The sequence below is a fragment of the Tasmannia lanceolata genome, unplaced genomic scaffold (genome assembly GCF_043159265.1).
Source record: "Tasmannia lanceolata isolate RefF3 unplaced genomic scaffold, GAP_Taslan_0.1 ptg000012l, whole genome shotgun sequence".
NCBI lineage: Eukaryota > Viridiplantae > Streptophyta > Magnoliopsida > Canellales > Winteraceae > Tasmannia > Tasmannia lanceolata.
Genome location: NW_027518689.1, coordinates 47,230,235 through 47,257,570, shown reverse-complemented (window position 1 = coordinate 47,257,570; position 27,336 = coordinate 47,230,235). Strand labels below are relative to the sequence as shown.

The 27,336-nt window shown below is 39.2% G+C and overlaps 1 pseudogene; it reads left to right on the top strand.

Moving 5' to 3' along the window:
• Nucleotides 1-3,077: 3,077 nt before the first annotated feature.
• On the top strand, nt 3,078-3,715 carry LOC143888892 (uncharacterized; annotated as a pseudogene).
• Nucleotides 3,716-27,336: the final 23,621 nt, after the last annotated feature.

Below are 27,336 nucleotides of genomic sequence, written 5' to 3'. Positions count from 1 at the left end.
CAATCCCCCAATAAAGCCATTCAAAATCATTTTCTGATTTTGAATCCAATTCGGTTTCTTTAATCATTCAGCTTTTGCTATCTACAGCATCCGTCCTCATTTCGCCATTTTCACATGGCATTCTAAGTCCATTTTCACATGGCATTCTAAGTCTGTTTTCACACGGCATTCAAGTCATTCAAGTCCATTTTCACATGGCATTTTAAGTCCATTTTCACATGGCATTCAAAGTCCGTTTTCACACGGCATTCAAGTTTATTCAAGTCATTCAAGTTCACTTTCACATGGCATTCAAAGTTCGTTTTCACACGGCATTCAAGTTCATTCAAGTCCATTTTCAAGTCCATTTTCACATGGTATTCCAAGTCCATTTTCACATGGCATTAAAGTCCGTTTTCACACGGCATTCAAAGTCTGTTTTCACACGGCATTCAAAGTTCGTTTCTACACGGCATTCAAATCCATTTTTTCTCCAAGTTTCAAGATAATTTACAATCAAATCTATCATTTAATGTTTTGCAAGAGAGGCTATCTCGCCCATATAACAATTGTTGAGTTACGAGTTGGAGAGAGGCTATCTCACCAGCGTTTGCAGATTCAGAGTCTAGTGAATGGCTATTTCACCGTGTTATCTTTGTGAGTATCATTTTCAAAAATCAAAAATCAAAAATTTTAAAATCTCTAATCATGGGCCAGTCAAAATGAGTTGTCTGTTCAGCTTTGACATTCGCGTGACCAGCACGCTCTGCCAAAGAGGGGCATCTGTAGACACCCCATTTTGACCGTACCCTAAATCTCACTTGTTTGAGCAAAACCTAACCAAACCAATGTTTTAAAACTCCAAATTTCACCCCAAGGTAGGTTAGGCACCCAGCAAAGTCCCTGCAAAATTTCGTCGAAATCCGAGCGCTTTTGCCTAGCGAACGAGTCGAGCAAAGTCGTAGTGCAAGTTCAGAGAAGGGGGGCGAATTATCCTGGATGGTGCCGAGCTTGCGCCAAATACGACAAAAGTTACGGGCGCGCCATATCAAAAACCGCGCGCCCATCAAGTTTTGTTCCAATATCAATTTCCCATTTTTATTATAAATTCGGTTTAAGCTCATTTTAAAAAGAAAAAAGAGGAAGAAAATCAGATCTGCAGAGAGAGAGTGAGAGGGAAAAGGGATCTCAGCCTAAATCTTCTTCTCCGACGATTCTCTCGCCGGATTCCGGCCGGAATTCGATCGGTGATTTCACATTCTTCTAATTTTTCATTAGTCCTTTCCCCTATACCAGAATCATTGAATTTCTCTTCATTTACCTTGTCTGAAACCCTACTTCATTATAGATTTACCTTTAGAACCCTAACTCCGTTCATCTTCTCCGACCAGATCCTTGAGATTCCAGCTAATATTCCGATCGATCATTCTTCTCCACTCGGATTTGTCCTTTTCTATTTCGTTTGAGCTCAAATCTTAGATCCGGTTATTCTTAGTTAGGATCAATCGAAATCTGTGCCAGATTCTTATCTTAGGCAAGGCAAATTTCAAGTTCATCATTTTCAGAAGGAAATAAGAGAAGGATTTGCTAATTTCAGCAGATTCAAAGCTCAGGTTGAGATTCGGCAAGATTTAGCTTTGGCAAAATCATCCTTGTTGATCGTTCTTCAATTTCTTCCGTATCAAATTTTAAATTTGACTTTTAATAGAGTGTGTGGAATCGTTCCAGGTAAGTTCTTTTATTTGATTTATTCCAATAGCTCGAATCTGTTCTATTAAGCTTTTATTATTATAGATCTGTATTTTCTCTGTTAGTATTTAGGCTAATATGTTCTATCGTTTCTTCGATTTAAATTTGATTTCATAAGTTCAGGTTTTTATTGATAATGTGTTGATTTATAGTGAGCTTCTTTATATTCTAAACAAGTTTTGTTCATATAAGGACATTAATGGTCCTGATATTGTAGTAAAGGTATTTAGCCTTCATCTTGTGAGTGAAATCACTAAGATTTTTCTTGAAGTTATTGTGATAATAAAAGACTAGATGAAGAAAGTATATGCATAATCCCTGGTTTGAGTAGATATTTGTATTTGTTGATCTGTGAAGATTGGAATCATTCTTTCATAATATGTATGAGTCGTTTAACTATTGGTAGAATATGCTAAGGCTTATTTTGGCTGTAAAATATTCTTTTCAGATTATACCTTCAGATATGGTTGAGCTTAACTTATTTCATTGCATTGTACACCTTAACTGTCAATGTTTATATTATCATGATGAAGACTGTTTGCTAAAAAAATATATAAAAATAAAAATAATAGAGTAAGATGATCGAACGTCATGTATATAACTGATTATAATAGATAAAAGATTGGCAAAGTATATGCTATTGTTTTAGAGGAATGATGCATCAGTTCATGCATTAGTTCATGTAGTTGCACATCAGTTCAAAGGTTATTTGCATCAGTCCATGTGATAACGTAGTTATGTAGATATTTTATTTATTTTTTTAATGACCATTCATGACAAATATATTTGTTTTGTTGACATATTTCAGCTTGCTCCACGAAATGATGATCACTTTAGTTGTTTCAGTTTCCAGACCTGAAAGACAACTTGTTTGTAAACTCCTGAAAGGCAACTTGTTTGTAAACTATTCATGTTTTGACTGTCTTTTAAAATGCTCCTTTGATTACTATTTGATTTTATAATTTAGGACTGTTTGCATATTGAATTTAATCTTGGGGTTTACATTGCTGGTTGAGATAATGAGATCTGTTAGGTTACTTATAACTGTTGTTGATTGATACAAATGTTTGATTCATTATTTCCTTTATAGTTCAACCAAGAGGATTTAAGAATTTGGATTCTACTTAATCTAATCTCTACAATTCTAGATATGGATTACTGAGAGATTTATTTTTCCTTCTTGATTTTATTTAGGACTGATCTTGATATGATCATGTTTGTGTAAATGCCCAAATTTAGTTGCTTTACAAGCAAAGGGGGTAAGGAAAAACTGAGAAGAAGAAAAACCCAGAGAAGGCAAAGGAGAATCTTTTCTTTTTCTTCACCTTTTTTCTGCAGTCTACAGAGAGATGTCTGTAGAAACCTTACCACTTCTAATTTCAGTTCAGCTCAATTATCTCATCACTCATCCCCTCTCTCCATCCAGGTTGATCAGATATGGTCTGGTTGCAAAAATTCTCCTTATTCTGACCGGTTCAGTTTGCTGATCCCATTCTGCCTAGATTATATAAAATAGGATTTAATATACAATGCACAGTACCCTTTGGCTGCTCCAGATATCATATTTGCACTGGAAAATGATAGCTTTCATCCCCTTCCTATGTCTGGTGAGGGGGAAGGCGGAATTTAGACAATCAAGAGCAGTTTGTGTGATTGGAATAACAAAGACCCCACAAGGTTATTATCACTCATTCATGAACTAAAGGATCTTTACATAGCTTATCAGAGGAAGCGTGTTGTGGAACTTGATGATGAGAGATTGAAGTTTGAAATTAGTACCATTCTCTCTAGGGAGAGAATTGAATTGTGTATGGTTTCAGGTTCTGAAAAGCTAGAGGAAGTGAGATTCGCTGTCCTTTTACTGGACATGGACTTAAACAAACTGGTACATAGGTGCCCCTGGAGACATCATCAAAAGATCTACCTACAGATCATATTTCCAGTCATCAGAAAATATTCTTCAGCCCTCATACCCCATCCCATTTGATAGGCACAGCCCCATCCCATTTAATATTTACAACCCTCATGCCCCATTTGATATGTGCAGCCCTTTTTCCCTTGATATTAGAAAAAACTTGGAGTTCCTTTACCTCTGAAGCTTTTGTATGTACTCTGGAATTTTTGCCCATTGAGAGAATTCTCTTTTATTTCCCCTAATATCCAGTTTCAGTTTGTTCTGAATTGGGTAAGCTAGGCTGTGCTACTCCTAAGCTTGTTGAAGACTCTTATTTGTTATCCAGAATAATAAAAAAAAAGGTTTTTAATTTATTTCAGTTTTACGAATATAAAATGATAGAGTATGATGTGAAATTGGAGTTTAAATGATATAAACTAATCTGTTGTTTTAATAAGAAAGTAAATTGCCCAGTGAAATGGTTGAATGTTTGATAAATAATAAGAAGTGCATTTTAATTTTTTTTAGAACTGTCTTGTTTAAAAAAAAGAAGATGGTAAATGGATTTTGCTTTAATACTTTTTTTATCTTTTGGTAAATATTACAATGCATTAAGACCTCATGTATTTGGAATTGTTTAAATCAGTATCTTAGGAGCTGGTTATTGCTTGTTATTCTAATATAGTGTTGTATAATGTGAGGATATTTCTTATGATAATGAGCAGATATCAAGATATATGTGTGAGTATAAAGGTGAATAATTTAACTTCATGTAGATAAAATAGATGTGATTAGCTAGGCTAAATGATGAAATGATTTGCTTATTAAAATAGAGATAACTTTATTTTTTTTAGGAAATGTAAGAATATCCAGGTTAACTCTATTCAAATCTCATCTTCTCCCATCTATTTGGGGAGATTATTCAAGTTTCTTTTAATAGGATCACCTCTATTAAGGTAAAGACTAACTTAGTCTTTAGATAGTTGGCCTTTCTTTCATTGCAGGGGCGATGAAGGCGATAGCCCAAGCCCATTCATAGGGGACTCGCTTAGTCCAAGTAGCACTCCCCTCATTTATTTTTAAGACTTGCCCAGTCTTTTGTATCCTTTAAAACATAAAGTCCTTCTCATTGCCAGGGCAATGAAAGAGATATCTAGAGCCCATGTTTAGGGAGACAGGCTATGTCTCGTGCAGAGAGTCGTACTCTTTAAGAGACAGGCTTTGTCTCATTAGTGAGTCGCACATAGGAGGCTTGCTTAGCCTCAACATTAGAAACTCCCTCATTAGTTGAGGATCAATTTGATCTGATAGTTACCCTAACCTTTCATCATTGCAAGGGCAATGGTAAGGTTATTTGGAGCCCATCTTTGTGTTTAGGAGACTTGCCCAGTCTCATTAACACCTCCTTTTATCTCCTTTTCTTTAGGAGACTAGCCTAGTCTCATTTGCATTCCCTTTTTGGGGTTGTGCACTAGGAGTCAATTTGTCAGGAGTCTGTCCTATCATCTTAGGGGTTAGATTTCTTTCCAACCTCTCATCGTTGCATGTGTTTTTATCCGCTCCTGCAAGGTATAGGATGCTGTCCAACCCTTACAGAGTTGTTATTCTGTTTTTTCCCCCTCGCAAAGCATAGGATGCTGTCCAACCTTTGCGGGATATTCAGGAGTCTATCCTCCCCTCATGATGATAGGATTTTGTCCTCTGGTGTCAAAAACTCAAAAACATTCAGAAATTTCAAAAACATCAAAATATCTGAAAAATCCAAAAATCTCAAAAATCTTGAGTCATTAGGAGTAGTTAGGAATTCTGATCCGAACTACGTTGGCTTGATCCTTTTCCACAGGGTACGTAGTGCAGCTTGGAATTCATATCCCAAGTCCAGCCAAACCTTTAAAAATAAACATTTCGAACATTCCAAAAATACAAAAATTCTTCAAAACCCTTTTTTCAAAAAGATCTTCCCCTAGAGTTAGGAATCTGTCTTAGCTGTTTGGGATGTTTTAGAGTTAGGAGTCTGTCCTGATTTGTATTGATATGGTGTGTCATGTCGTGTGAGTGTCCCTAGAGTTAGGAGGCCTCGAGTCGATCGGTTGGACATTTAGTCGAACCGATGGCTAGACTAGGAAGCATATAGTCAGTCCATGGTTTTCATTAGGTTGCACAGCCTAGATACACCTAAGATGTAGGGCCCACCTGCATTAGCTTAAGGCTAACCAATTTGCATTAGTTAAGGCATATAGAGTCCTAAAAATTACAACTCACATGAATTTAAGCAATTGTACAAAAAAGCTTTAAAAATCATTCGAGTCCAGTGGAATCGAGTATATGATAGCAGTTCTAGATGGTTAGGCATAGTAGTTTAGAATAGGGCATCGAACTATGTTGACTCCGATTCTTCCCGAGGCCGGGATACGTAGAGCAGCTGGGATGGACGGCCATCTTGGTCCGAGTCAGGTCGCATTAGAGTTAGGACTCATTTTGTCCAGTCATGTATACAGTTGAATTGTGTTGTGTGTTTTGCTGTGTTTTCTTACTTTCATGTACATATCCTATACCTTTAGCTGTAGCATGCATGTGTTTGCACACCAGAACTCAGACACCAATTAGGTATGACACTCATAACCTAGTTATACTTAGGCGACACTTCTTTCATTTCTTTTTATGTGTGCTTATTTTTCATCTCCGAGACATGCATGATCAGATAGACGTCTTCTCGGAGATATTCGTTCCTATTTCATATGACTTTCGCCCAAAACTCTTCAAAATCAATAATAAATGGCATAAGAGACCAGGTGTTTGCACTTGGGCGGATGAGGTGCTCTTTAGACCTTCCAAATTCGTAACCAGGCACGAACCTTATTTTATATCTCTGGTTATCCGTTGTAACAGAGCATAGTATGGGATCCTTGGCCCACTTCCTTGGATGGCGATTCTTCTTTGTTTAAGGTACGCCTCGAATCTGGGCTAGTCCCCGAATCGAGAGGTATCTCACCTTTGTATCGCCACTCATGCTGTGAGGGGCACTTCTTTCGAGAGTTCCTTGGTAGAGCTCTCCATTCACGTGGATGATCCTGAGACTGCGCGTGGGGGCACGTGAAAAGGGGAGTTGTAGGTGTAACGTGAAAAGGTGTAGGTGTAGCCTCGAGAGATGTAGGTACAGTTTGGAGCGGAGCTTTTTGGGAGGATACCACGTTCTGCCGCATAATTGCCATAAATTCTTCCTTTGGCTCCTCCCTATCGTTAAATGAATAGTGGAGAGCATCACTACAACCATTAACTTGCACTTGATATTCTTGCCATGTGTTAAATATTCTAACGTGACGTCCCCTGAAAACAATATAAAACTTCCATTTCACCATTTACTTATGAAGGAGTCATCAATAGTAAAGCAAATATAGATCCAAATGCTTGCAACCTATATACCTCAAAGAGAAAATTTCATTCCCATAATGCACTTAGCACTTAGCTTCCAATTAATTAAATAGTATATGAATGAACAAGTAATGGAAACTGGACATAGAATGTGCATAGGCCTCTTTGAAGGATTCCAACAAACATGTAGGCTCAAAGTTCCCACATGGAAGTCTCACAACAAAAAGCCTTTTTTTAAAAAAAAGCGACAATTCATTAATATTCAAAAAGTTATGCGATGACAAGATGTCCGACACCACATACATAAAGATGATCCTCAGATCCATTGGACCCATTACATTGGAATATTGATGGATGACAAGACCTCCTCCGATGTTCAACCTTGGGTTCTAGAAATTTCATTAAATCCAATATTTCTGCAATCTCACCTTGCATCTTCCAAGGACCCTTAGACTTGTTTGAAGCCCAAGCTACTCCATTAGCTGAGTCCCCTTCCACAATTAGCGGCCTCATATTGTGGTCATAAGCCCAGGAAGACCAAAAAGCATGCCTTTGACTTCAGCATCATTCGCATCACATTCTCCCGCCTGCCCTGAAAAGGACATTACTATTGATTCCTTGTCACCCCTAATCAGTCAACCAATCACATCTTTTCCTGGATTGCCTATCGAGCTTCCATCAAAATTCAGTTTCACCCACCCGAGAGGCGGAGGCTTTTCACTTAGGCTGAGGTTTACTCTGGATAGTTCTTTCCCATAAAATCACCCACCAATTGTGTAGAATATCGCCTAAACCGTAAGGGATTTTCTTTTTAGCTTTTGCCCGGGAAATACTTTCCACTCTTATATCCGATGCCACCCGACTTGCACTCTTACTCTTATCCTCGAAGATACGTCTATTGCGTTCTTTCCGTATGTTCCAGACGATAGCATATGGGATGGTGTTCCAAAGCAACCTACTTGTATCCCCAAATGGACCTGAGCTCCAAATTAATTAGACTCTGCTGATAGATCTTGGAAAACCCATTATATCCCAAACACCGGCACCAGCTTTGTCCATAATTGAAAGGAGAAAGGGCAGTGCAACATCAGATGATCAAAGGTCTCTTCCGAATTCATACACAAGACACATCTACTAGCCAAATTGGCTTTCAATTTTCTATCGGTCACAAGTATTAATTTTCCTGTGAACAACTGTCCACACAAAAGCTGCCACTCTTGGCGGTGCCATGGATTTCCACACTCTACTTCACAAAAGCCACCACTCTTGGCGGTGCCGGGCCTTTATTAATTGAAGAAAAAAAAACGACTTCGCTGAGAATTCTCCATTCGGCTCTGAAGTCCAGATTTTGTGATCCTCTTTAAAATTCGAGCAGTACATTAATTTAGTTGTGATAGAAGTGCCTGAAGATCAGAGATTTTCTCGTCTTCAAGGTCCCTTCACAACCTTAAGTCCCAAAAACCTCTCCCCATGCCATTGTTTCTCACCAGGTACTCTGCTACAGATGCACTAGGATTCAATGCTATCCTAAACAATCTAGGATCTGCCTCACTCAGCAATTTATCGCTACTCCATAGATCCAGTCAAAATCTAACCTCCTTCCCTTTCCCAACCTTATAACGAACAAGGGCCTCAAAATCCTTTTTCACCGAGCAAATCGATTTCCAAGCCCCTGATCCCTTGCCTGACCCCGGATCTTTAGCATTCCATTCTCCTCACTCCATTCCATATTTCTTCCCTATGACTTTGTGCCAAAATGCGGATTTTTCATTCCTGTAACACCATAACCATTTACCCAATAGAGACATATTACGGGCTTTGATCTTACCTATTCTCAAACCTCCATTTTTCTTCAAATTAGAAACCCTCTTCCATTTCATCAAATGTTTTAACTTCTTTGCTTCACCATTTCCCTCCCATAGGAAATCTCGCTGGAGCTTTTCAATTCTTACAGCCAACTTCATTGGGATTTTGAATAACAACATGAAGTATACCAGCATGTTTGCTAATGCTGCTTTAATCAGTGTAATACTACCTCCCAACGAGATGTACCTTTCGATCCATGGTGCTAATTTCCATTCAATTCTCTCTATGACCGGATCCCACTGAGCTGCCAAAGGAATTCTGAACCCCAGAGGTAATCCAAGGTAGAAGATAGGTAGTATATTAGCTTCACAACCTATCACCGAAGTAGACTTTTTCACCTCATCTTGGCCCACATTAATCCCAACCATCGTGCTTTCGCTGAAATTAATTTTTAGGCCTGATATCAATTCAAACCACCTAAATATACGCCTCACATTAGCAACTGCGCAATCCTTCTTTTCGATGAGCACCAAATTGTCATCCACAAACTGCAGATGGGTGATTTCTTCCCCGTTTGAACCCGCTTTCATTCCTCAGATCATCCCCATATTCTTTGCCTTTTATAGTAGCAGGCTCAAGGTTTCTATGACCATTATAAACAAGTACGGGGATAGAGGGTCACCCTGGGGTAGACCCCTTGAGCTTTTGAAGAATTCTACAGTCGATCCATTAATTAGAACCGAGAAGCTGTTGGATGACACCACTGCATTGGTCCATTTCCTCCATCTGTTCCCAACTACCATTTGATGTTGTATGTCATCTAATAACTCCCACTCAATGTGATCATACGCCTTTTCAATATCAATTTTAAGCACCAGACCCGTCCCCCATCCCTTTTTACAGATCCAGTATCTCATTAGCACTCAACACTGTGTCCAGAATCTGCCTAGAGTTAACAAAAGCTCCTTGAAATTGTGATATGATGTCACCCATGACACTCTTTAGCCTCCTTGCGAGGACCTTTCAGATGATCTTTGAGACACTGTGAATTAGGCTAAGCGGCCGAAAATCTTTAGTTCTAAATGTTCCTTCCTTCTTTGGAATGAGAGCTATGAACGTTGCTTTTGCTGCTTCACTAATAATTCCCCTTTCTCGAAACTCAAAAATAAAAGCCATCAATTCTCCTCCCTTCACAATGCTCCAATAATTTTGAAAAAAAGCCCATTTTGACCGTGTCCTAAACCCTCCAAGTTTGAGTAAAACCCCATCAAATGAATGAGATAGGACCCCAAATTTCTTACCAAGCTAGCTTAGGATCCCAGCTAGGTCCCCATAAAATTTCGTTGAATTCCGAGCGTGTTTGCCTAGCGAACGAGCCGAGATGGGTGTCATAGGGCAAATTCAAGAGGGGGGTGGATTATCCTAAATGGGGCTGTCCAAGGTATTAGACGGGGTGCGAATTTAACATCTCCTTATATAAAGCTCATTTTTGTTACAACGAGGAGGGGGGCTTTTCATTTTTTCTAAAAAAAAAATCAAAAATCGCAGAGGAGAAATCCCCCAAATTACAAAACCCTAGTCTACCTCCTCCTGCTCCGGTCATCTTCTCCGATTCTTCTCTGGTAAGTTTTCAACCTTCTCCGGCAGATCTTCATTTTTTTCGAAAATTCAGAGAGAGAGAGAGAGAGAGAGAGGGAGGGAGAGAGAGTAGGTTTTCTTCTCCGGTATACTCCGATTGACCTCCGGCTGTACTCCGACCAGTGTTTCCCTTTTATTTCTCTGCTAACCTTCGTTTTCTAACTTCATTTCTTAATTTCATGGTGAAATCCTATATGTTTCTTCTCTAGAAACCCTAGATCCATACCATCAAATCTTGTTTTTCTTAGTTAGAAATTTTTTGATTCATGATTTTCTTCACTCTAAACCAAGATCTGCTGTTATCCTTCGAATAGTCCTCAGATCCATGCCCTAAATTTTTTTTTTTAACTCAATTGATTATTTCTTTCCTCTGTTAGATCTGATTTTTGTTCCAAAGAATTGCTAATAATTTGTATAGATCGAGCTCATCCTCTTAAGCTAGCAATTATCAGCGGATTCTAAAATTTTTTCACATAAAAGATCGGTTGCTTGGAGGTCTTAGGGTGGATTTATTGCAGGGAGTCTTGAAATCTAAGGAAGAGAGAGAGTTGCAGGGATCGGATGTGAGGTACAAGAGAGAGGGTTTTGACGTTATAATTTTCATCTCATCCTTCTTTGGATCCAACTTTTAGTAATAGTTCAATAATTTCATTCATCGTTGCAATGAGCTTATCTCCATTTTTGTTAGCAAATAAACCATTGGTGGATCAGGTAACTCTCTTCCCTTCTTCAATTTCTTATTTTTGTATTGCTATTGTTTGATGTTTGAAATGAGATGGTAATTTTCTTTCGGTCAGTATAGCTGTAGTTTGAAAAATGGTCATTTACATAGTCTTTTCGTTCAAACTATTCTTTAGGAATCTAAATTCTCATGCTCAATTTTTTTTTATTGCCATTGCTAGTTATAAGAGTGAACTTATCTTAATATTCTGAACTTAACTGTAATTCCAAAAGGAAATGTAGTGATGCTTAGACATATTTTTTTTTTTTAGCATAAGAAAATCATAAGAACTACAATTATTATTATTTTTTAGGTGGAGTGTTCAAAACAGAGGAAAGTTCTGACCTTTCTATATTAATTCATCAAGTTTTGATAGTTATTATAAACTTAAATGTGGTCTCTATGATGGGAGAATGGAGGGGAGTTTTCTTGTAAGGTTGATGGATTACTCTTTTAGTTTAAGCATGGAAATGGGAGCAGTAAATTTAGATTCTACTGAAAATGCGTTGAGAGTCGTATTCCAGTTTGTGGATCACTTGGTCTTGTGTAACTATAATTAGATTGGCTTATTGAACTTGCTTTTGGCTGCATACGTAGCATGAGAAAGGTGTCATTTCGGTTTAGAGTCACGGATACATTCATTTTGTTCAATTTTAAAGTTGAACTAATTATTACATTGGCTTTACCATGTTTTAGTTGTTGTATAAACTTGACTTGTTCACCTGTTATGTGATAAAGCCATAGATGAGATTAAACTATTTGAGTACTTTACAGCACCAAGTGTTATGCAGGTTCAATGTATCGTAAAATTTATAGGTTTGTTATATATTTTAGATGAGATTTTGAAAGCACCTGCATTGAGTCGTTTTGGATTTCTCACTTATTTCTTGCTTTGTTATGATTGGTTGTATCTAATTTGAAAGAAGGTACAGAACTAGTGTGCTTTGTTGGTCTATATAATAAATTATTCGTAGTGGCACAGAGTTCACAAGTTTCATTTGATAAAAAAATAATTATGGTTTTTATAAACATGATGAGCTAAAGAAGTAGCATGAATATATCGATATTCAAGGTTGATGTTTGTACCCTTGTATGTGCGTAATGAATTTTTGAGTGCTCTGTTGCCGCCACATTTTAGCGCACAGGGTATATATTTCCTCTTTACTAGAGCCGGTTGTATGGTCAAAATTCAGAAATTCCATTGAACTTGTTTATGAGTTGCTAACTTTACATCTCATGTTTTTATTGTTCATAAGATTTGGTCATTGCATTCAAGTATTTGGAAATGAAAAGCCCATCTTTTAGGGAGACTTACTTGGTCCATGTAGTATCCCTCTTTCTTTCGTCTTTTATAAAGACAGCCTCAAGTCATTAGATCCTTCCTAGATCCTTCCATTCATCGCAAGGGCAATGAAGGCGATAGCCCAAGCCCATCCTTAGGGGATTAACTAAGTCCAAATAGCATTTTCCCCTCTCATTTAGAAGACTCTCTAAGCCTTTTAGGCATGTATCTTGGATATTTTGATTCTCCTTTTCATTGCAAAGGCAATGAAAGAGCTATCTAGAGCCTTTTTTTAAGAGACAGGCCGTGTCTCATTTATCCTACTGATCATCATCGTTTTAGGGAGACAAGCTATGTCTCACGAAAACATAATCAAATCCTTTGGAGACAAGCTTTGTCTCATTAGCGAGTCATACATAGGAGACAATCCAAGTCTCAAATAGAACACCTCCTTTAGGTTAAGGACTGACTTGGTCTGTTAAAAACCGTATCCTTCTTATCATTGCAAGGGCAATGGAGCCCATCTCTGTGTTTAGGAGACTTGCCTAGTCTCACTAGCACCCTTCTTATCTCCTCTTCTTTTAGGAGACTACCCTAGTCTCGTTGGCACCTCCCCTCTTAGGGTTGTGCATTAGGAGTCAGTCCTTTCGTATAGGAGTCAGTCATTTAGCATAGGATGTCTGTCCTTAGCCAGAGAGTCAGTCTTTCAAGAGTCAGTCCTATCATCATAGGAGTTAGGATTCTATCCAACCCCTCATCAAATCATGTGATTTTTTGTCCTCTCTTGCGAGGTATAGGATGTTGTCCAACCTTTGCAGAGTCGTGATTCTGTCTTTTTCCCCCTCAAAGCATAGGATGCCGTCCAACCTTTGCAGGATATCAAGAGTCTATCCTACCCTTATGATGATAGGATTCTGTCCTCTTAAGTCAAAAACATAAAAAACAATTCAAAAACCAAAAATCTTAAAATCTTGAGTCATTCAGAGTAGTTAGGAAATCTATTTCCGTACTACGTTGGCTTGATCCCTTTCCACTGGGTAAGTAGTGCAGCTTGGGATCCACATCCCGAGTCCAGCCAAACCTTTCAAAATAAACATTTCAAAACCTTCTAAAAATACAAAATTCTTCAAAACCTTTTAAAAAAGATCTTCCCCTAGAGTTATGGGTCTGTCCTAGCTGTTTGGGTATTTTAGAGTTAGGAGTCTGTCCTGATTTGTTGATATGGTGTGTCCAGTCGTGTGAGTGTCCCTAGAGTTAGGAGGCCTCAAGTTGATCGGTTAGACATTTAGTCGAACCGATGGCTAGACTAGGAAGCATATAGTCAGCCCATAGTTTTCTTTAGGATGCATAGCCTAGTTACACATAGGATGTAGGGCCCACCTGCATTAGCTTAAGGCTAATCAACTTGCATTAGTTAGGGCATATAGAGACTCCTAAAAATTACAATTCACTTGAACGCAAGCAATTGTGCAAAAAGCTTTAAAAATCAGTCGAGTCTAGTAGATCGAGTCTAGGATAGCGATTCTAGATGGTTAGGCATCGTAGTTTAGAATAGGTCATCGAACTACGTTGACTCCGATTCTTCCCGAGGCCGGGATACATAGAGCAGCTGGGATGGACGGCCATCTTGGTCCGAGTCAATGCATTAGAGTTTTATGATTCATTTTATCCAGTTATGTTTAGAGTTGATTTATGTTGTATGTTTTGCTGTGTTTTCTTACTTCATGTACAGATCTTATACCTTTAGATGTAGCATGCATGTGTTTACACACCAGAACTCAGACACCAATTAGGTATGACACTCATAACCTAGCTATTATTAGGCGACACTTCTTTCATTTCTTTTATGTGTGCTTATTATTCATCTCTGAGACATGCATGATTAGATAGACGTCTTCTCGGAGATATTCGTTCCCATTTCATATGACTTTCTCCCAAAACTCTTCAAAATTATTAAGTAAATGGTATAAGAGACCAGGTGTTTGCAGTTGGGCGGATGAGGTGCTCTTTAGACCTTCCGAATTCGCAACCAGGCACAAACTTTCTTTTATATCTCTGGTTATCCGTTGCAACAGAGCATAGTATGGGATCCTTGGCCCACTTCCTTGGATGACGACTCTTCTTTGTTTAAGGTACGCTTCGAATCTGGGCTAGTCCCCGAATCGAGAGGTATCTCACCTTTGTATTGCCACTCATGCTGTGAGGGGCACTTCTTTCGAGAGTTCCTTGGTAGAGCTCTCCATTCACGTGGATGATCCATTGAGACTTCAGCGTGGGGGCCCGTTCCCCCGCCTCTCTCGGATCGGGGTCCACAGGCTGGCGACTCTGCTGGGGATATTCTTGGAACATTGCTTAACTCTATTAAAATGCCATTTATTACTAACTTTGAAGAATTTTGGGTTAAAATCATTATAAATGGGAATTTAGTCGCGGAGAAACTAGGGGCACTAAATAGGTGTTTAAAACAAGGGATTCACACACTACACAGCATACATCATTTTGTTCTTTATTTTCTTTTTTTTGATTTTGCTATTATTGGCTCCACGGGATAGATACAATGGGTGCCACATGGGATGTCATTACCCTGTTGGTGCTGTTGTATTTATTTCCAAGCTATGCGCTAGTGTTGCAGTCGTAAACACTCGGTGTACTTGTGTTTACAGCAGCCGGTGAGCAATGAAGCATACTGTATATGACACTCGGTGTACTTGTGTTATATACTTAAAGTATGGATCATATGCATAGTACCCGATATATTGAGTCTGGAGCTCTACTTTCATTTTACATATATTATGTACATGGATATATTTGTTGAGTTAGTAAAACCCAATTAGGATCTGCATATGCTTATATATATATTGCATTCATATAAGGACGAACATGTGTTGCTTATAAATGTTGGAGCCTAGATTTAGGAACAATGTCCTATCCATAGATTATTGTAGTTCACCTTATGTGGCTACAGCGTAGTCCTAGTACACTCAAATGTCTGTATTGAGTCAAGTGTCTTGACTCTGCGGGATTAAATTTAGGGCTGGTGCCCCTGGTTAGGATATATATGTATATATATGTATATATTGATTATTAGATTAGGGCTTACTCCTTTGTAATGTTTCATATCTAATCCAATCAGTCATATTCTTTAAGATTTAGATTTGGTCGATGATTCTACTTGTCATCGTTATGACCATGGTCTTTTTTCTGATCTTTTGATCATAGATCTGATTCATATCTTGTATTATTGATCTATATCCTATACATTGATATTTAGATTAGGGCCTACCTCTTAGTTACGTTCTTCTTCCTGATCTATCAATTCTTTCTATTTATCCATTCTGTGGATTATCATTAGATTATTGGCTCTTTATCAATAATCTATCCCGTGATCTATTATTCATAAAATTGATCCATGTTTTTCATTGTGGATTTACATTATTAGATTAGGGTTTACCTCTTAGTTAGGTTTTCATTCCTAATTTAATCAATTATCCCTATATATTCATTCTTTTAGATTATGATCAGATCGATGGCTTCTAATCATCATTCTTATGGTCACGATCTATACTTCGATCTTTTGGTTGCAAATTCAACCCATCTATAAATGTCGTCATTCATGGTCAGTCCCTCATTTGATCACATCCCTCTGATGACCATATTCTGTTTTCCACTCATGAGCCTATCTTGCCACCATCATTTGAGTGCAAGTATCCTTGCTGGGAGTCATATACTACCGAGTTTATCCATATACCCTTGAGATGACTTGTGGGGATCTCTTTATATAGCCGTCATGCTACCGAATTTTACCTAACACATTTTCAATGTGATTGCTATGGTTTAGGGTTATTGATGAGTCATGTGTTTAACTTACCATAACCCTTCTTCCAATTGTTATGTTGTTGGTTCTTACCCAAGGGAGAGATGTGTTTGTATTATCTCTTGTTTCAACTTGTGTATAACATTCAACGAGATTGTCTCATACTAAAATTAGTGTTTGTCATTTTCATGACAGGAGTCAGACCTAATTGACTTCACCCATTTGTTGAACCAGTTTCCTTTCATTTCACCCAGCCAGGTCAACAAAACCTATACCAGGGTTGGACTCCCCAGTCATACGTCATAGAGGAAGGGGTGCTACCCATAAACTTTCAATGCCAGTGCATTACTGACGAAGAAGTGTCCTGTTTTGTTAGGTTTGTCTTTCATTGAGTGTACACCAACTTTTCTCTCTCAAAGTTGGTAAGTCTCATTGTGTCGATAAAAAAAAAGTGTGTCGTGTCTGTCAATCTTCCTCATTTACAGTCAGTGTTTTATTTTCTGTCAAGCAGATGTAAAGCCTATAGAGGCATTCCAAGAATCATTAATGTACTTGGAGTTTTCAATTCAATAAAGCATTTGCTTTTGTATCTTCAATGTCTTATGATTCACTCTTAGATCTAATGTTTAAAATAACTAAAGACACCCTTCTCGGATGAGAATGCAGACGAAATTCCCCTTGAGATCTGAAACATGATCAAACGAGAGGAAAAGCGTCGAGCATAGCCACTCAAAGAAGAAATCAAAGCTGTTGATAATGGTATTGAAATCCGAAACTCGGGAAAGATGGATTGGCAAAACTTTATCTCCCGAGGAGCGCGAGGAATTGATAAACCTGTTTAGAGGGGTTTGAGGTAGTCTTGCTTGATCCTATAAGGATAAACAGGGTGAACGCCCTGTTGTTGTGAAAAGCGAGACTCCATCAGCTTTAGACATTTAGTCAAAAGCAAAGAATTCAAGAGAGTGAAGCATCAGACATCAAGTGAAGCTGATGACAACATTGAGAGAAGGTTTTCAGTTGCAAAGTTGTATTCATAGAACTTGATCCCCAAGAAGAACACTCGGCTTGTACATCTTGGTGGGATTTCAAGTCATTGTATTCAGACAGTAAGGACAGTTTTTATGTCCAAAAGAAAGAGAATATTCAAAAGAAAGAAAGGCATGCGATAGACAAGAAGGAGAAGGGAATGTGTCCCTAAGACAATTCCTTAGGCATATCAAAGACCCAGATGATGGAGTCTGTGAGACAGATTGTATATGAGAATTGTCTTCAGTATTTGGAGACTAATGATAGTTGAAGAATCTCGAACATAAAATCCGAGATTTTCGAGATGAGAGTGGAACACCGTGGTTGAAGTCTTGCTTGCAAATACCGCCAGACTCGTCGACAGAAAAAAAAATATTCAAAGTCTTGAACCTTAAACATTCAAAAGCTTGTACATCAAAACACCAGGAGGCCATCATTGGACGTTTGAGCCTTTATAGCCAAAATCCCAACTTTTAAAAAAATCCTTTTGTGAGCCCTTTGAGCTAACATTTTAAAACCAAACAATTCTTTCAACCACATTATAAACCAGGGGCATTTTATGCACCCGAACTACGTGGACCTATCCCCACCTCTTCAGGGGTACGTAGGCAACCTGATCAATTCAGGTTCGGTCAACCTTTGGGATAAAAGTTAAATCATCCCCCTTTCAAAATTTTGAAGCTAAAAAGCTAAACCATTCTTTGTAAACCCCAAAGCGAACTACGCGGATCTGATCCTCCATTTTTGGGGTACGTAGATAGTCTGGCAAGACCAGATTTGGTCCAAATCGTTTGAACTTTTGATATCTAACCCTTTTTGAACCCGAGCCTACCTATAAAGTTCTTCTGGTGAAACGAGCAAAGGTTCAAGGCAATTGAAAAATAAAAACAGAAGGAAATGAAAAGAACGAGAGTCTGAAGACCCACTAGGTTGAAAACCCGAAAGGGCGGCCTAGAGTCATGCGTTTGCTAAGTCAACAACCAAAAGGGTTGGCTTATGTGAAAGTGAGGGTAGCGGTTTGATGGGTTGAAAACTTGAAGAGGCAATTCAGTCAGGGGCAAAGACTTCCCAAAAAGTGAGCTGATAAGACATGGAAGGAGTTCCTTGATTATGGAGAATTCTGACGTTTGAATAGTATGAGAATTCCAGGCAAAAGTTGAGGCAAATGGTTTGCTAGAGCAGAAACCTGGAATGCAATAATCATGAGTTCCCATCAGAGGAGACTCGAAGAGATGAAGAAACAATCACTACACAAGGCAGGATCTTGGAATCCAAGTAGTGTCAGTGAGATTTACTTTGACACATTTCTAAACTAGGGGCATTAAAACTGAGCAATCCAAAGGGGGTAATAACCATGACAAAAATCCTGATGAAGGAAATTAGTGCCGCTTGACATGGTTTTCGAAATTATTCTGAAAGCGGCTAGCCTTACCATTTAAAAATACACATCAGGTCTAAGGGTGAATCAAAAGTGAGTCAAGTCCCTTAAATAATGTACATCTTCTTTGATAGAGTCTTGGAAGTCTATTCCTCATTCTTATCCATTTTCCTTTCAAGGTCCAAAGTTGTCTGGCACTGGGAGAATGGGTGTATACTTTCCAAAGTGAAAAAAAAACAAATTCTCAGAATAGACCCTGGTTTAGGTACCAGAGAAAAGCGAGAGATATCCTGTCCAGACAGGTTGAATATGTCAAGTTTCAAGCAGATGGTGGTGGAAAGAACGAACCTCAAATAGTGGTCAATGAAAGGAGAAGTTTTCGAGCTCAGCCATTATCTTATCTTCATTCCAAAGAAAGAACCCATGCAAACTCAAATTTTCTTACCTATCCTGGTTCTACTTTCCTTGGAACTCTTGTCATGGAAATATAATACACTAGGGGCATCTTTTATGACTTGCGTCATAAAAGATATCAAGCAGAAAAGGCAATCAGTGCTAATATTTACAACAAGTTGAGATAAGAGAGATGCGAGCACATCTAAAGCCAAATCTCTAAACTCCTCAAATGAGCCCTCTTTCTAAAAGAGTCAATTTTCAAAGAACATCAATTTCCCCAGTGGAGTCTAGAATTTGCTCCCACAATTTTCAAACCTCAGCATAATGCTTTTCACCTGTCAAAGAAGGGCTAATATCCAAGTCCCTGCAAGTTATCTGAGTCCAATTCTCAGCAAGGAACTCGTACTCCCAATTTCCTCGGCAAGAGGCGATCAGTCTAAAAAAAAAAATCATTCAAAATCAATCAATTCTCAGCAATATCCTTGTCCTTCCAAGGCTCTTCGTGGTCTACTATTCAGGTATACCATGGACCCTTGCTTCTTGAGTGGCTCTTCGTGATCTGTCTTCTATGATGTATCATGGACCCACTATCCTTGTCATTTCTTGGCTCTTCACGGAGTATTGCCGTGGACCCTTAATTCCTTTCTGCTCGGCTTTTTGTGGCTTATTGTCATGGACCCCAGATTCAATGTTGGGCTCTTCATGGTTTATTACCATGGACCCTAGATTCATTGCGTGGCTCTTCACGGCTTGTCACCGTGGACCCTCGATTACTTCTTGGCTCTTCATAGCTTATGGCTATGGACCCTTGATTCCCAGTTTTCTAACCTACCAACCACCTCAATATCTTTCTCGTGAGGCTCTTCGTGGTTTATTACCATGAACCCTCGATTCCCGTTTACCAAAAATTCTCCCTGAGAGCATCCACCCCGAGTGAAGAAACCAAATTCTCCCTGAGAGCATCCACCCTGAGTGAAGAACCATTTTCTCCCTGAGAGCATCCACCCCGAGTGAAAATACCAAATATTCTCCCTGAGAGCATCCACCCCGAGTGAAAATACCAAATTTTCTCCCTGAGAGCATCCACCCCGAGTGAAAATACCAAATTTTCTCCCTGAGAGCATCCACCCCGAGTGAAGAAACCGATTATTCCCGAAAGCTTTCGCTCCAAGCGTCAAACCCAATTTTCTCTTTGAAAAGCATTTCGCTCCAAGCGTAAAATCAATTTTGTCTCTTTGAAAGCATTCGCTCCAAGCGTAGAACCCATTTCTTCCTGAAAGCATTCGCTCCAAGCGTGGAACCCAATTTCTCCTGAGAGTTTTTCGTCCTGAACGTAAAATCTAAATTTTCCTTGAATAGTGTTCGCCCCGAGCGTCGAAAGAACCAAGACCCCTGAGGCATCTCTTCCATTTCAACACCCCTGAGGCAACCTTTCCAAATGAAGACCCCTAAGGCAACCATTCCATCTGAAGACCCCTGAGGCAACCCTTCCATTTCAAGACCCCTGAGGTAACCTTTCCAAATGAAGACCCCTGAGGCAACCTTTCCATTTTCAGACCCCTGAGGCAACCATTCCATCTGAAGACCCCTGAGGCAACCCTTTCATTTCAAGACCCCTGAGGCAACCTTTCCAAATGAAGACCCCTGAGGCATCTCTTCCGTATAAAGACCCCTGAGGCATCCCTTCCATTTTCAGATCATTGAGGCATCCACTATATCATAACCCCTGAGGTATTTGATCCTTCCAACAATCCAATATTCGCAAAATCATTTTCTTCATTCTTCTTTCTCTTCAATCAATTTTGGGCCAGTCAAAATGTGCTGTCTGTTCAGCTTTGGCATTCTCGCGACAAGCACGCTCTGCCAAAGAGGGGCATCTGTAGACACCCCATTTTGACCGTGCCCTAAACCCTCCAAGTTTGAGTAAAACCCCATCAAATGAATGAGATAGGACCCCAAATTTCTTACCAAGCTAGCTTAGGATCCCAGCTAGCTCCCCATAAAATTTCGTTGAATTCCGATCGTGTTTGCCTAGCGAACGAGCCGAGATGGGTGTCGTAGGGCAAATTCAAGAGAGGGGTGGATTATCCTAAATGGGGCTGTCCAAGGTATTAGAGGGGGTGCGTATTTAACATCTCCATATATAAAGCCCATTTTCGTTACAACGAGGAGGGGGTTTTTTCATTTTTTCTAAAAAAAAAATCAAAAATCGCAGAGGAGAAATCCCCCAAATTACGAAACCCTAGTCTACCTCCTCCTGCTCCGGTCATCTTCTCCGATTCTTCTCTGGTAAGTTTTCAACATTCTCCGGCAGATCTTCATTTTTTCCGAAAATTCAGAGAGAGAGAGAGAGAGAGAGGGAGAGAGAGAGTAGGTTTTCTTCTCCGGTATACTCCGATTGACCTCCGACTATACTCCGACCAGTGTTTCCCTTTTATTTCTCTGTTTACCTTCGTTTTCTAACTTCATTTCTTAATTTCATGGTGAAATCCTATATGTTTCTTCTCTAGAAACCCTAGATCCATACCATCAAATCTTGTTTTTCTTAGTTAGAAATTTTTTGATTCATGATTTTCTTCACTCTAAACCAAGATCTGCTGTTATCCTTCGAATAGTCCTCAGATCCATGCCCTAAATTTTTTTTTTAACTCAATTGATTATTTCTTTCCTCTGTTAGATCTGATTTTTGTTCCAAAGAATTGCTAATAATTTGTATAGATCGAGCTCATCCTCTTAAGCTAGCAATTATCAGCGGATTCTAAAAATTTTTCACATAAAAGATCGGTTGCTTGGAGAAGGTCTTGGAGTGGATTTATTGCAGGGAGTCTTGAAATCTCAGGAAGAGAGAGAGTTGCAGGGATCGGATGTGAGGTACAAGAGAGAGGGTTTTGACGTTATAATTTTCATCTCATCCTTCTTTGGATCCAACTTTTAGTAATAGTTCAATAATTTCATTCATCGTTGCAATGAGCTTATCTCCATTTTTGTTAGCAAATAAACCATTGGTGGATCAGGTAACTCTCTTCCCTTCTTCAATTTCTTATTTTTGTATTGCTATTGTTTGATGTTTGAAATGAGATGGTAATTTTCTTTCGGTCAGTATAGCTGTAGTTTGAAAAATGGTCATTTACATAGTCTTTTCGTTCAAACTATTCTTTAGGAATCTAAATTCTCATGCTCAATTTTTTTTTATTGCCATTGCTAGTTATAAGAGTGAACTTATCTTAATATTCTGAACTTAACTGTAATTCCAAAAGGAAATGTAGTGATGCTTATACATATTTTTTTTTTCAGCATAAGAAAATCGTAAGAACTACAATTATTATTATTTTTTAGGTGGAGTGTTCAAAACAGAGGGAAGTTCTGACCTTTCTATATTAATTCATCAAGTTTTGATAGTTATTATAAACTTAAATGTGGTCTCTATGATGGGAGAATGGAGGGGAGTTTTCTTGTAAGGTTGATGGATTACTCTTTTAGTTTAAGCATGGAAATGGGAGCAGTAAATTTAGATTCTACTCAAAATGCGTTGAGAGTCGTATTCCAGTTTGTGGATCACTTGGTCTTGTGTAACTATAATTAGATTGGCTTATTGAATTTTCTTTTGGCTGCATACGTAGCATGAGAAAGGTGTCATTTCGGTTTAGAGTCACGGATACATTCATTTTGTTCAATTTTAAAGTTGAACTAATTATTACATTGGCTTTACCATGTTTTAGTTGTTGCATAAACTTGACTTGTTCACCTGTTATGTGATAAAGCTATAGATGAGATGAAACTATTTGAGTACTTTACCGCACCAAGTGTTATGCAGGTTCAATGTATCGTAAAATCTATAGGTTTGTTATATATTTTAGATGAGATTTTGAAAGCACCTGCATTGAGTCGTTTTGGATTTCTCACTTATTTCTTGCTTTGTTATGATTGGTTGTATCTAATTTGAAAGAAGGTACAGAACTAGTGTGCTTTGTTGGTCTATATAATAAATTATTCGTAGTGGCACAGAGTTCACAAGTTTCATTTGATAAAAAAATAATTATGGTTTTGATAAACATGATAAGCTAAAGAAGTAGCATGAATATATCGATATTCAGGGTTGATGTTTGTACCCTTGTATGTGCGTAATGAATTTTTGAGTGCTCTTTTGCCGCCACATTTTAGCGCACAGGGTATATATTTCCTCTTTACTGGAGCCGGTTGTATGGTCAAAATTCAGAAATTCCATTGAACTAGTTTATGAGTTGCTAACTTTACATCTCGTGTTTTTATTGTTCATAAGATTTGGTCATTGCATTCAAGTATTTGGAAATGAAAAGCCCATCTTTTAGGGAGACTTACTTGGTCCATGTAGTATCCCTCTTTCTTTCGTCTTTTATAAAGACAGCCTCAAGTCATTAGATCCTTCCTAGATCCTTCCATTCATCGCAAGGGCAATGAAGGCGATAGCCCAAGCCCATCCTTAGGGGATTAACTAAGTCCAAATAGCGTTTTACCCTCTCATTTAGAAGACTCTCTAAGCCTTTTAGGCATGTATCTTGGATATTTTGATTCTCCTTTTCATTGCAAGGGCAATGAAAGAGCTATCTAGAGCCTTTTTTTTAAGAGACAGGCCGTGTCTCATTTATCCTACTGATCATCATCGTTTTAGGGAGACAAGCTATGTCTCACGAAAACATAATCAAATCCTTTGGAGACAAGCTTTGTCTCATTAGCGAGTCATACATAGGAGACAATCCAAGTCTCAAATAGAACACCTCCTTTAGGTTAAGGACCGACTTGGTCTGTTAAAAACCGTATCCTTCTTATCATTGCAAGGGCAATGGAGCCCATCTCTGTGTTTAGGAGACTTGCCTAGTCTCACTAGCACCTTTCTTATCTCCTCTTCTTTTAGGAGACTAGCCTAGTCTCGTTGGCACCTCCCCTCTTAGGGTTGTGCATTAGGAGTCACTCCTTTCGTATATGAGTCAGTCATTTAGCATAGGATGTCTGTCCTTAGCCAGAGAGTTAGTCTTTCAAGAGTCAGTCCTATCATCATAAGGGTTAGGATTCTATCCAACCCCTCATCAAATCATGTGATTTTTTGTCCTCTCTTGCAATTTATCCAACCCTTGCAGAGTCGTGATTCTGTCTTTTTCCCCCTCAAAGAATAGGATGCCGTCCAACCTTTGCGGGATATCAGGAGACTGTCCTACCCTTATGATGATAGGATTCTGTCCTCTTAAGTCACAAACATAAAAAACATTTCAAAAACCAAAAATCTTAAAATCTTGAGTCATTCAGAGTAGTTAGGAAATCTATTTCCGAACTACGTTGGCTTGATCCCTTTCCACTGGGTACGTAGTGCAGCTTGGGATCCACATCCCAAGTCCAGCCAAACCTTTCAAAATAAACATTTCAAAACCTTCCAAAAATACAAAATTCTTCAAAACCTTTTCAAAAAGATCTTCCCCTAGAGTTATGGGTCTGTCCTAGCTGTTTGGGTATTTTAGAGTTAGGAGTCTGTCCTGATTTGTTGATATGGTGTGTCCAGTCGTGTGAGTGTCCCTAGAGTTAGGAGGCCTCAAGTTGATCGGTTAGACATTTAGTCGAACCGATGGCTAGACTATGAAGCATATAGTCAGCCCATAGTTTTCTTTAGGATGCATAGCCTAGTTACACATAGGATGTAGGGCTCACCTGCATTAGCTTAAGGCTAATCAACTTGCATTAGTTAGGGCATATAGAGAGTCCTAAAAATTACAATTCACTTGAACGTAAGCAATTGTGCAAAAAGCTTTAAAAATCAGTCGAATCTAGTAGATTGAGTCTAGGATAGCGATTCTAGATGGTTCGGCATCGTAGTTTAGAATAGGTCATCGAACTACGTTGACTCCGATTCTTCCCGAGGCCGGGATACGTAGAGCAGCTGGGATGGACGGCTATCTTGGTCCGAGTCAATGCATTAGAGTTTTATGATTCATTTTATCCAGTTATGTTTAGAGTTGATTTATGTTGTATGTTTTGCTGTGTTTTCTTACTTCATGTACAGATCCTATACCTTTAGCTGTAGCATGCATGTGTTTGCACACCAGAACTCAGACACCAATTAGGTATGACACTCATAACCTAGCTATTATTAGGTGACACTTCTTTCATTTCTTTTATGTGTGCTTATTATTCATCTCCGAGACATGCAAGATTAGATAGACGTCTTCTCGGAGATATTCGTTCCCATTTCATATGACTTTCTCCCAAAACTCTTCAAAATTATTAAGTAAATGGTATAAGAGACCAGGTGTTTGCAGTTGGGCGGATGAGGTGCTCTTTAGACCTTCCGAATTCGTAACCAGGCACGAACCTTCTTTTATATCTCTGGTTATCCGTTGCAACAGAGCATAGTATGGGATCCTTGGCCCACTTCCTTGGATGATGACTCTTCTTTGTTTAAAGTACGCTTCGAATCTAGGCTAGTCCCCGAATCGAGAGGTATCTCACCTTTGTATCGCCACTCATGCTGTGAGGGGCACTTCTTTCGAGAGTTCCTTGGTAGAGATCTCCATTCACGTGGATGATCCATTGAGACTTCAGCGTGGGGGCCCGTTCCCCCGCCTCTCTCGTATCGGGGTCCACACTGGCCTAGGCGCTTTATCTTTCTGCATCGACAATGTTGCTTGCTCCACCTTATCTTTCGTGAAATCCCTATCCAAAGAGCTTCTCTGTGCATCGTGGATGACCCAAAATCGCAGCACTTCAATTTTAGGCTGCCATTCAACAGTCTTAGAATACAAAGTGGAATAATACCGAATTATCATGTCTTAAATCACTTCAGCATTTTCCACCAACTCCTCCCCTACCTTGATGCAACTAATATTATTGATTCTTCTCCTTACATTAGCCATCTGGTGAAAGAACTTTGAGATTTTGTCGCCTTCCTTTAGCCAAGTAGATCATGATTTCTGACGCTATCGAATCTCCTCTCCTAAGGATTTCTTCATGATTTTCCAACAGGCCCGGTCTTTCAACATTTTCTTGATATGAGAAACTACCATCTGCCTTATTTTCTTCAAGAAACTCCAAGGCAGAAAGAACTTCCTCCTTTCTTCTTCGATTTTCTCCATTGATTACCTTCTGCCAATCCTTAATTTTTAATTTGATCCCTTCCAATTTTTTACACAAAATAAAGCCTTTCCAACCTTCAACCATGATCTCATCCCACTAGAGCTTTAACTTGTCTTCAAACTCCGGTAACTCGCATAAATCAAGATCAAATTTGAAGGGAGGGGTCAACCTGAGAACTCCGCAATCTCTTGAAGGATTGGATTATTGTCAGACACCGATTTTTGGGAGAGCCCGCTGAGTAATCATGGAAAATGTTCCTCCCAATCTTGGGAGATCATTATACGATCCAACCGACTCATAACTACCCGATCCTGGTTGTTTGACCAAGGGAACCTTGCACCTTCCAAAGGAAGATCAATCAATTCATTTTCTAGGATGAAATCGAAAAATTTCCTCATATGCGTCGTAATCCTTCCCTGTGTTTACTTTTCCCCCGGAAAGCGGTTAGTATTGAAATCACCCCCCACAATCCAAGCACCTTGTTATTGATTGTTGATGGACATCAATTCCACGCACAATTCTTTCCTCTTCCTTGCCCTGATTGTGCCATAGACCACCGTCAATACCCACTTTTCCCCCCAATTTGACGACAAGAAAACCTGATTGAAACAGAGAAGCTACCAATTGAGAATTCCTCCATTACAAAAAGGCCCTCCTTCCAAATTACCACTATTCCCCGTGCTGACCCCATAGCCTCTTTTGCTATCCACCCTCGATGATTCCTGATGGGGCACAAATACGGCTACGCTCCCAAATATCGCCACGTGTCATCCATGCACGAGCAGAGCCCAACCATCATGAAGAAGGGTGTTGGAAAACGGCAAAGACCACACATTCATGACACATGTCGCCCTCTCACCACCCAGGCCTCATCATCACAAATTAGGGAAGGAAATGGCCGCCAAAGCCACGCGCGCCGGCGAGGCAGAGGGACGGCCCAATCCTACAAAGGAAGTTCTTCTCACCACCCAGGCCTCATCATCACAAATTAGGGAAGGAAATGGCCGCCAAAGCCACGCGCGCCGGCGAGGCAGAGGGACGGCCCAATCCTGCAAAGGAAGTTTTTCCCTCCATAATAATGAAAAGGGCCGCACACCTCCCTTTAAAAGGGGAGGGAAAGGAAGAAGAGGAGGACCTTTTTTTTTCTTTTGATCCCGGAAAGCAGGGAATTCACCCATCCTCC